General features: G+C 49.2%; 1 long non-coding RNA gene across 1 annotated transcript; it reads left to right on the plus strand.

The window, feature by feature from the left end:
• Nucleotides 1-4756: 4756 nt before the first annotated feature.
• LOC111758841 (uncharacterized) lies at nucleotides 4757-8947 on the plus strand. Its single transcript, XR_002792993.3, has 3 exons — nucleotides 4757-5004; nucleotides 7080-7195; nucleotides 8850-8947. It is a non-coding gene; the product is annotated as an uncharacterized lncRNA (long non-coding RNA).
• The last annotated feature ends 1791 nt before the right edge of the window (nucleotides 8948-10738 follow it).

Consider the following 10738-nt stretch of genomic DNA (forward strand, 5'->3'; position numbering starts at 1 on the left):
TTCTTCATTCATTCATTCGTTCATTCATTCATTCATTCCTTTCCCTCTTTCAGCCCCTGAGTTATAATAGGTGATCCCAACTGAGTTCTTACCCGGAGCCAAGTGCCTTGGTTGCATCCCTCCTCTCACTGAAGGCTCTCAATGACCCTCTCTCAGCTAGGCCAAAATTAGCCCCATTTAACAGATAAGGAAACCAAGGCCCAGAGAGGTGAAGTAATTGAACCAGGATCACACAGCTAGTAAAGGACCAAGTCTGGAGTCTGTTAAAACGTCAGGCGTTCTTCCAATTTTCCCTTTCTGCCTTCCATCCTTTCATAATTCATCGATTTATTCTGTTTCCCATTCCTTTTGTTTGTTTGTTACCCATTACTGTTCAGCTTAAAAGTCGTCCTCCCCTTTCTTACTCATCCCGGCTATCCCTTCCTTCCTCCTTTCTCACTTCCCTAAACCTTCACTGAACACCTACTATGTGCCGGCTGTCACACTGTCACACCAGGAGGCTCCTGTCTCATGACTTCCAGAAAGGAAAACCCGAGACCCCTTGTCCGTGTCCAGCCTCCCCCTGGTGCCTCTGGGCTGTGCCTCACTTGCTGATTCATCTCCGTGGCTGCCTGACATTCCACGTGTGGACGGCCTGGTCCTGGAGCTGTCTCAGCCAAGCGGGAGGTGAGCGGCCGCTGATGTGGCTGTCGGCATGGCTGGCCTCAGCTGCTCCCCTGGTCCTGGCTGTCCCCTCCTCAACGAGGACCTGCTCTGACCTGAGCCCTCAGCCCGCCACCCCTCTGCCCCACCCACACTCCCAAGGCGCCTGGTGCTTCTTGCCTCCTTCCCTTCTAGAATGTTCTCTCCTAGAGGGCAGGCATTTGGCATCAGAGGATCTGCACTCACAACCCGGGCTCCATCCCTTCCTCTCTAGGATTGTTTGACTTCCTTTCTCTGCAGCCTCCCTCACCTCGTCTCCTAACAGAGGGCCTGGCATAGGCCAAATGCTAATAGCTACGGGCAGGCATGGAATTCGTCGTCGTCCTCCTCTATGACTCTCTAGGAACTGGCTTGCCAGTTGCAGAAGAGCTCTTTGGGCATGGGACCACCTAACACCTGCTCTTTCTCAATTGTTACATTGCTTTCATTTCCGGTTGGGAATCACCTCTTCCCCTCTAGGTGCTGTTCCAGTAGCTTTGGCTCTCTGGACGCCCCCAGAACAACTTTTATCGAGTTTGGCTTCCTGTGCATTTTGTGAACTGTTCAACGTCCTCCCCATACATTCCTTCTGGCCGTTGTTAACTAATAAATGTCTCTTTGTGTGCCTGTGAACAGCGAATCCTAGACATGGACATGGCTGGCAATGCTGGCCAAGGGGGTCTGGTCAGAAGTGCCCGAACTGCAAGCAGGAGCGTTCCAGCCATCTGCCTGTGGGATCCAAGCCCCCCCTCAGTCAGAAGCAGAGGGGGCATCCCCTTCCCCGAATCCTCAAGACTGAGGAAAGAACAAACATAAGGACAGAATGCAACCGTGGACCCGCGTAGACTTATGATTTTTCTAGGAATGGGGAAAAGTATGACACTGATGTACAGGCAGTGGCCACCAGGGGTTCTGAATGGGGGGAGAGGGAAGAGCAGGTGGAACTTGGGACTTTTGGGGGACGCTGGGATTGTACTGATGACCTTGCAGTGACAGATACAGGCCTTTATACATTTTGTCAAAACCCAAAAAATGGTGCGGGGCAAAGTGTAACCTGTAATGTAAACTGGAGACCATGGTTCTGAGCAGTGCTTCAAAAAAAGAAAAAAGAAAAATGAAGTGCCTATTGCCCCTCGTCGCCTGCCTGGGCACCGCCCTTGTCCTGCCCCGTTTAGCCCTGTAGCAACGCTTCTCCCGCCCCTGCGTCAGCACCAGGGAGCCTCCATACCTGCAGCAGCCCTGTCCATCTGTCCCGTTAAAACTGGAGCCACCAGCCACCTTCCTCGGCCTCTGGGTCCCCCAGGTCTCAGTGGCTGCTGAATAGGCATGTGTGGACTTGCCTTTGTTTTTCACTTCAGTCCAGTGTAACTGGACTTTCCTAGTTTGGAAGCATTTCTTGATCTTGACAACATTTAGAGAAAACTGAAAGAATCGGACTTTAAAGAGATCTTCAGATGGGTTCTGAATCTCACTCATATTTTTCATGCCTTCGCTGCAAGTTCAGCCTATGTCAGCAGCTGCTAAGAACACTCAACCTTGTACAGGCATTACTTCTGCTATCGCGGCATCGCCATACCTCGTACTTACTGGGGAATTTGAAATGTTTCTGTGGCTGTAAACAAGAAAGAGGAAAAAAACAGCGTGAAGTAAGAGGGGGTTGGAGGATGCAGATTTACAATGAGGCCCTAATTTGGCACACATCACCAGAGAGCGGCCATCACTGAGGATATCTGCGTGGGGGGGCGGCGATTCTGAGAGCTCCACGTTATCGCCTTAATCCTTACCTCAGGCCTCGGGGGTAGAGAGATTATCACCCCCATTTCACAGATTAGGAAATTGAGGTTTCAAGAGTAAATTGCCCAAGGAGGTGCTGCTTGGGGGAGACTTCTGAACCCAAATTGTTTGTGCACACAGGCACGTCTAGTCCAAAAGGACAGGGATGAGAAGAGGTGGCCAGAAAAGCAACCACAATGTGCAGAGGACCTACTATGTGACGTGTCCCAGGTTATGCATTGTATTTTCTTTATTTCACTGAAGTCGCCTAGCAGCCGCATTTTACAGATGAGGCAGCTGAGGCCCAGGGAGATGGAAAAGCTTGTCCGCGATCACACAGAGAGGAGATGAATAGAAGAGCAGGGCCTTGAAGCTCTACGAAGGGTTCTGCAGACCATGTTGATTCCACTGCCCGGGGCACCACCCCAAATGGGAGCCCCATTTTTGCAAGACTCCAGAAGGTGCTGCCTACTTGAAGTAATTAGTGTACTTACCCCCCTTCTTGCTGCTGCCCCCAGATTCCCAGGAAGCGTCTGCAGCCCCATCCAGCCTGAAAACCCATCAGGAGAAAGTCAACTTAATCCGACCCAAGGGTCACTCAAAGGTTTGCGGAGTCCCCAAAAACACCAGGTCCTCCACCGGTAGAGAGAGACTCGAAGGCGCCTTTGGGGAGCTTGCGGGGCTTTGGGGCAGAGGGTACCGGTGCGTTTACTCAAAGGCTGCAGGGGGACTGACTCCACCCGGGAGCCCAATCCCGTGGGCCCAGGGTTCGAGCTACTGGTTTAATCTGGCCCAGCCCCTGCCTGCTGGGAAATCTGGGCCAGAGCTCTTCACCCTCTAGAACTGTAAAAATGGGAACATAACGTGGGCGAACCTCGGCGAACTGCCAGAGCTTTAGATGAGTGCCTTACCCACAGTGCCTGGCCACAAAAAGCGCTTGAGTGTTTGGCGGCTTTGATATTAAAAAGGCACCCCGCTAAGAAGGGGGGAAGGACAGTGGTGCAGAGTGAGTTTGCGCTGGGTCTTGAAGGGGATGGGGTGTGAAGGAAGGGCCTTGCAGGAGGGGAGCACAGAGAGAGCAGAGCCCAGGGGCCTGGGTAACTCAGGGAGTAGTGAATTGGACGGTAAACTTCCCCGGCTCCAGGAAACAGGGTTGGAGAGTTGGGCAGGGGCCCCGCTCAGCCCCCCTCCAGGGGCGCGCTCAGGCAGGAGGTTGGATCCCGGGTCCGGAGCTGCCCAGCTGCGCCATCCATGGCCCATCCTCCCAACATCACGTTTCATTTCCACCTACCGCCCGCACAGTTACTTATTTAATATTTTTCTTTAAGCTCAATCCCCTTCCCACCCCCCCCTTCTTTTAAATTGAAGAACATTTGTTATATACAGAAGCCTTTTATCACCGATGTCTATGGAAAGCCAGTAACAGCTGGCATAGGTAGAGAATAATTGTCAAAGTAAACATTGTCTGGCTGGACACTCGTGCCCGGGCAGACTGAGCTAAAACCTGGGTGCATCTGGTGAAAAACTAGATTAGCGAGTTTCAGAGGCAGCGTGAAGGAGAAGCCAGGAGAAGGACCAACAGAAAATCCCCAAGGGGTGTTAGCCACATTCTCAGACCACTAAAATCATACATTCTGCCCCGGAAACGCCTCACGAGCCCAGGATACTGTTGGGGGAGGAGGGGGAGCTTTCAAAGGATCAGAAATCTAAAATCCAAAGGTGGAGGAGGAGGAGCGGAATGGGTTAAAACATTCCCACTCCCTCCTCGCCTAGCAGGACCCAGGCGTTCTCCGGAGAGTCCCCCGCCCCCCTTGACCCTCCCCTGACTCCAGCGTCCCCACCCTTTCCAGACTGGCCCGCCCCATTCCTCAGGCTGCTCAGCCCGCTTAGGGCTAATTCTGTATTTCTGATTCTATCTGCGCTCCAGGAGTCATTATCTCTATCTCCCTAATAGCTTCTCAGGCAGTAACATTGCACTGGGTAAAAGAGCAGAGCCCAGTGCTGATTTCCCAAAGCCCTGTCCGAGAAGCCCCTCCTGTCTGCTCTCTGGGGGGCAGCCTCTAATAACCGTCGTACCAAAGTGGGTCTCACTGCGTACACAGCTCTCGGCCTTCATTCATTTATTCCACAAATGTCCGTCAAATGCCCCTGTTCTGTGCCAGACCTTGCTCTGGGTGCTGAAGACAGCCACCAGCAAAGACCCACGAGATGTTTGCTCTAGTTGGGAAGACAGGGAGTAAACTCTAAAACAAGCAAATGAAAGAGATCACGGTGAGGGACCAGGAGAAAACAACATGGCGGCCACGGGATGGTGACTCGGAATGGGAGGCAGTGGTGGTCAGAGAAGGGGTCGGCCGATGGAAAGTTCTGGAAGCAGAGCTTCTTTTGGTGTAGAGGGCTAGAGGAAGAGCAAGTTTAGCAGAGGGAGCCTCAAGAGAGTACCCTAATGTGAGAAACAGTGGGAGCAGCACAGGTCGCTGGGATCAGCCGTGAGAGTTTAGTGCTGACCACACCCAAACGCATCTCTGCTCTTCTAAACAAACCCACAAGGTAAGGGTTGCTGGTGTTCCTCACTTAACAGACAGGAAAACTGAGGCTGGGGAGGCCACCCAGCTGGTAAGGAAGAGAGTGAGGATGGGACTGCAGGTTTTGGGATGCCAGCACCCACCAGTCGCAGCTGCCCCCCACTGCAGCAGGGGCCACATCCAGAGGTTGTGATGTGGCGGCCTGGATGCGGCTCTAGCTCCCAAATATGTTGCGTCTGCTCCTCTGTGGGTCTTGTGAAATTAATTCAGAGCTCGTGATCAACTCTTTAAGATAAGATTTTACCCTCTAAATTTGACTTTCTGGTTTCTGAAATTCTTTGATGGTCTGGTGGTCCTGGGACCATGTTGCCTAACAATGATGATGGGTTGAAGCAGTTGCTCTCTTCATATAGCCCAGGTCTCTCCGCTTTTCCACAGTCCCCACCTCTGCCTATTGTCACACCCTGGCCCCCTTCTCTCCCTAAGTTACATTACACTCTTGGCTCCTCTGTGCATTTGGGTTTTTTTCTTTCCTTTTTTTAAATTTCTTTTTATTCTTCATCCTTTGCATTTGGTTTTGAGACCCCAGCTCTCCAATAATGAAATATTTGGGAAGAATCTGAAAGCCCAGCAAGCAAAGAATGAACAGAGGGATTGAATTAATTAAATTTCCTTGCTGGAACACTCTGCTGTCGTTGTGATACGATCATTTTGTACAAACAGTAGGAAATGTTTATAAGAGCTGGGACAAGGCAGTGGTCAGGAGGTCAGGCCTGGGCTTCAGTGCCAGCTGCGCCACGTCCCAGCCAGGGTAGTTTGGGCAGATCTCTGACCTGGGTTTCTTCATCTGTAAAGTAATAGAAATGATCACACCTACTTCATAAGTCTCTGGGAGGAAAAAAACGGAATTAATTTAGATAATGTCCTTGAAACAATGCTTGTTTCCTGGTGAGCACCCAATAGATGGCAGTCGTGGTGATTTTTGCCTGTTACTTTGGGAAGTAATCGAATAGACTTCGAATCCTCTCCCGTCCTTCTTCCTTGGGAGGGCAGAAGTGTTTCTCTTTATCTTTCTCAAAGTATAAAGACAAATCCAAAGGGAAAAATTCTTAAGACTGGGTCCATAGGTACTCAGCCTCTTGGAAGTTCCCTTTGGGATTTAGCTCTATCTTCTGCAGATGCCCAAATATAAGGCCATTCCCTCCTTTCCTAATTAAAAAATAAATAAAAATATTGCTTGGATCTAGTCGAATATACACACTTTCAAGGGTGTAGAAACAATAGGCAAATGTCCACTTATTTGTTAACTTACCTTCTCAGGTTTAACCTTACTCAATGTAGCCTTGCTTATCATTTTAAAACATTCACCTGGAAACGTTGCTTTTCTCCATACGTGCATCTCAGGAGACAGTGTCACTCTAACGCTTGCCACACCCTTGCATGTTCATGTCTTTGTAGCACAGTCACCCTTGAGTCAGCCGATGCAGTTTTCTGGAACTTTCTCGTCCCTTCCACCTTACCTCTCCGAGACACAGCGCTTTCTAGTCCCATGTCTGAAACTGTCGCTGGCAGCACAAGAGTCTCCATCTGCTTTGCGTGACACGAACACTGTCGCGTTCTTTATTCATCTTCTGGGTTTGTGTGTCTCCGTGCTCTCCACAAAAGATGCACTCGGCATTGCCTTTTCAGTCCGAGCTTTAAAAGGCTTATTCACCATGACATCCAGCACTTGTAATTTGAGGTCGTACCCCGAGGAAGAATTACTAAACCTGTGTAAAATGTCTCTGATTTCTTTTCTTACAGATTGTCAGATTATCTCTTTAAGAAGTCTAAACCCACGTTGTTTGAGGTGGTTTCAGGCTAATGTACATTCCCTGAACATTTCTTTGTTGTTCAAATTAAAGCAATTGAGAGAGGTCTCCACAAAATGAGACGTTTTGTATGAGCCCCATACCAGAAACAACACTCTGTTTTCTAAGGGATAATTTTAAGAAAGAGAGAATTATATTTAAGCCTGTGCATGCATTATAATAGTAAGAACTGTTTGCTGAGGTCCTGTATGTTTTGGGTGTTCATTTGTTTTCCCACCTCTTTCCCCAGGAGATGAAATGAGGCCCAAGGAGTGGAAGAGATGGACCAAGCCAGTCAGTAACAGAACCGGGATAGGGCCCAAGTCTCCTGGGCTCAACCCGCCCCCCCCACACCTTATTTATTCTGTGAGTATTAGACCCTGTGCTGATCTCTGGTTGTATAAAACCAGCTAAGACAAGTCCCTGTGCTCAAGGAGCTCCCAGGCCCACTGGGGGTGAGGATGGAGGCAACAGAGAAGGGTGCAATTCAGGAATGGAATTGCTCAAATGACTGTGCATCCAAGCCCTGAGGGACAAGGGGGAGAGCTGCTGACTGTTCTGTAGGTGGTCAGGGAATGCTTCCTGGAGGAGGCGTTTCAGCAAAGTCCTGAAAGAAGAGGGAATGACTGGAACAAAGGACTGAGGTAGGAAGATCAGGGGGTGTTTGGGAAATGATGGAATACCTGGGAGCAGCTGTAGAGAAGGGAGTGATAGAGGTGGCAAAAGCCAGGGGCCAGTGGAGAGGTCCTCGTGTGCCATGCTTAGAAGCCTAGATTCCCACATGGGGTCTCCAGTTGGACCCAGCAAAGGGTTCAGACATTTCATTTCATCCAATTCTGCCAGCTGTGACTCTGAGGCCCAGGCTTCTTCCTGGCTCCTGGCTGGATATGGTGTCATGCCTGTCCATCGCCACAGCTTCTTCCAAACCCAGCACAGGTTACCCGAAGGGGCGCTGGGCTCTCCCCAGCAAGCGGAGAAGGCTGGGCTCACATCCGCGAGTCTGAAGAGCTGAGCCCCACACAGGAGCAGAAAATCACATGCAGATGCAGACAGTGAGACGGAGACCCAAAGCTCAGCAAGGAGACACAGGGAGGCATGCACACCGCCAGGCGCACACTCACAGGCGAGCCACACGCACACACACACCCCGAGGCACAGAGAGGATAAACAGACCATCAGGCGCACACTCACAGGCGAGCCACACACACACACACACCCCGAGGCACAGAGAGGATAAACAGACCATCAGGAGACGCCCAGAGAGACTCTCAGCAGGCCCAGAGGTGCCAACACCCCTTCTGCACAGGCAATTGCACCCCTTCTCTCTTGCTCTTCCCACCTGCCTCTCTCTCCTTCCCACCTTCACAGGCACAAACACACACATACACACATTCATTTCTAAAATGCACATGGAAATGAGACTGGAAGACCCCCCCAAGCCTTTCCCACCTAGATTTCCGCAATACTCGTCCACCTCACCCACCCCCCCATTCTTCATCCAACAGAGAAAAGTCCCCTGCCATCCTCAAAGCCAACTCGACACACTGTTCTGTGAATGAAAGCACGTATTTCTAGATGGGTGGCTGCAGATGCTCTATGTGCCTCGAGGAGAGGGAGGCTTTCTCTGGGCTGGGATACCCCGAGTGGGCCTGAAGTGGGAAGGAGAAGGTTGTTTTCCTCTAGAAAGCAGCCAAACATGCAGATGTGGAGAATCAGGGTTTCCCTCTCAAGGGGTGAGGATGGGAACAGAGTTAGAGACTCTCCCAGGGACCCCAGCTGGTCCTGTTTGGTGTGCCGTGCCCACCGGACTGATTCAAGTTTATGTGACTGAAAAAAAAATTTGGCCACAAGCAATTTGGTCAAATTGGATAAAAATAATGATTGGGTTGAAAATAAATAGCCTCATATGCTCTTTGTCAAGTGTCATTAGTTTTGGTGAATTATCAGGTGGTTTGGCAGCCGACTGTGATACTCTGGGAATTTTGACTATGTTTCCTGCCTTCGTTTACTCCTTTTGCAGGGAGGAGGAATTGAGTATTTCAAATGCATTTTCAGGAGACCGTTTCTGCTTATACTACTTGAGACAATGGAAAATGGAGACAATCTCAATGATCACCATTAAGGTCATATTTTATTCACTTATTTATTTCATTCATTGAGTTAGTAATTGCTTACTGGAAGTCCAATAGAATGGGTATTACTTTAAAGCCTGACCGGACAGACAGAAGTGGACAAAGCAGACAAAGTCCAGCCCCTCAGTAGGCTCACAATTTGGTAGGGAAGAGGGCATCAAATAAACTGATTCCTACCTAGTGAATATCATGTAGGAAATACTACGGAGAAAGAGGTAAAAGGAAAGAGAGAAAAGAGGGTGTGACTTCCAATAGGGCAATCAAGGAATGTGACAACTGAATAGAGACCTCAGTGCACTGAAGGAGTGAGCCACACACACACCTAGGGAAAGAATACCCCAGCAGAGCGGACAAGACATGCAAAGGCCCCGAGGCAGAGCAGTCTCGGTGTGTTTGAGATGAGCAAAGTGGTCATAGTGACTGGTCCACAGTGCATGAAGGAGAACAGGTAGGAAATGAACTTGAAGAGGCAGCCCGCATCTGATAGTGCCACAAATTTGCAGGCAAAGTCAGGACTAGGTTTTGATCTGAGTATGCTGGGGAGCCATTGGAGGCTTAAGAACCAATACAATGTACCTTACATTTTAAAAGGATCATTCTGAAGATTAGCCTGGAGATGATGGGCTAAGAATGGAAGGATTGAGACCAGTCAAGAAGATCTCACAGAAATCCAAGTAGAGGAGATGGGAAAATCTTTAATGTCTACCAAGAATTAACCAGAAGAACCTGTAAGTCAAAGAAGAGGCAAACTAACTGTCCAACACCAAAGACTTGTCAGAACACCCCAAATGTCCGCAAGAGAGAAATTGCTCATTTTTGCTTTTTTTTTTTTAAAGATTTATTTATTTATTTCTCTCTCCTCCCCTCCCCCTGCCCCGGTTGTCTGTTCTCTGCATCTATTTGCTGCATCTTCTTTGTCCACTTCTGTTGTTATCAGAGGCACAAGAATCTGTGTTTCTTTTTTTTTTGTTACATCATCTTATTGTGTCAGCTCTCCGTGTGTGCGGCACCATTCCTGGGCAGGCTGTGCTCTCTTTCGCGCTGGGTGGCTCTCCTTATGGGGCGCACTCCTTGCACATGGGGCTCCCCTACGTGGGGGACAACCCTGTGTGGCGCAGAACTCCTTGTGTGCATCAGCACTGCACATGGGCCAGCTCCACACGGTCAAGGAGGCCCGGGGTTTGAACCGTGGACCTCCCATGTGGTAGACGGACACCCTCACCACTGGGCCAAGTCCGCTGCCCATCATTTTTGCTTATTGAGGAGCCGCTATACACACAGGACTGTTCAAGAAATGTTCTATAAAACTCTCTGAACCTTTATAATCACCATTCAGAATAAATATCATGATCACCATTTCACAGTTTGGGAACATCCTAAATCTCCTTTATTCCTGTATGCAAAAAAATATTAAAATATCAACATTTCAGAAAGGAGAAAATTGGCTTGAAACAAAAGAGAAACTTTAAAGTTGGAAAAAAATCAAAGCCTTGAAAAATCTTTGAAGCTTTTCTTTTAGTTTTTTATTTTCTTGGTACAAATGAAATGCATTCTCACCTCAGAAATTTTAAAAATATAGTGTCTTAGTTTCTTAGCTGGTAAAACAAATACTACACAATGGGTTGGCTTAAACAGTGGGAATTTATTGACTCACTGTTCTGAGGCTGAGAAGTCCAAAGTCAAGCCATCATCAAGGTGATGCTTTCTTCCTGAAGTCTGCAGCGTTCTGGGCTGACTCCCAACCATCTTTGGTCCTTGGCTTTTCTGTCACATGGCA

Source organism: Dasypus novemcinctus, chromosome 2, assembly GCF_030445035.2.
Source record: "Dasypus novemcinctus isolate mDasNov1 chromosome 2, mDasNov1.1.hap2, whole genome shotgun sequence".
NCBI classification, from domain to species: Eukaryota; Metazoa; Chordata; class Mammalia; order Cingulata; family Dasypodidae; genus Dasypus; species Dasypus novemcinctus.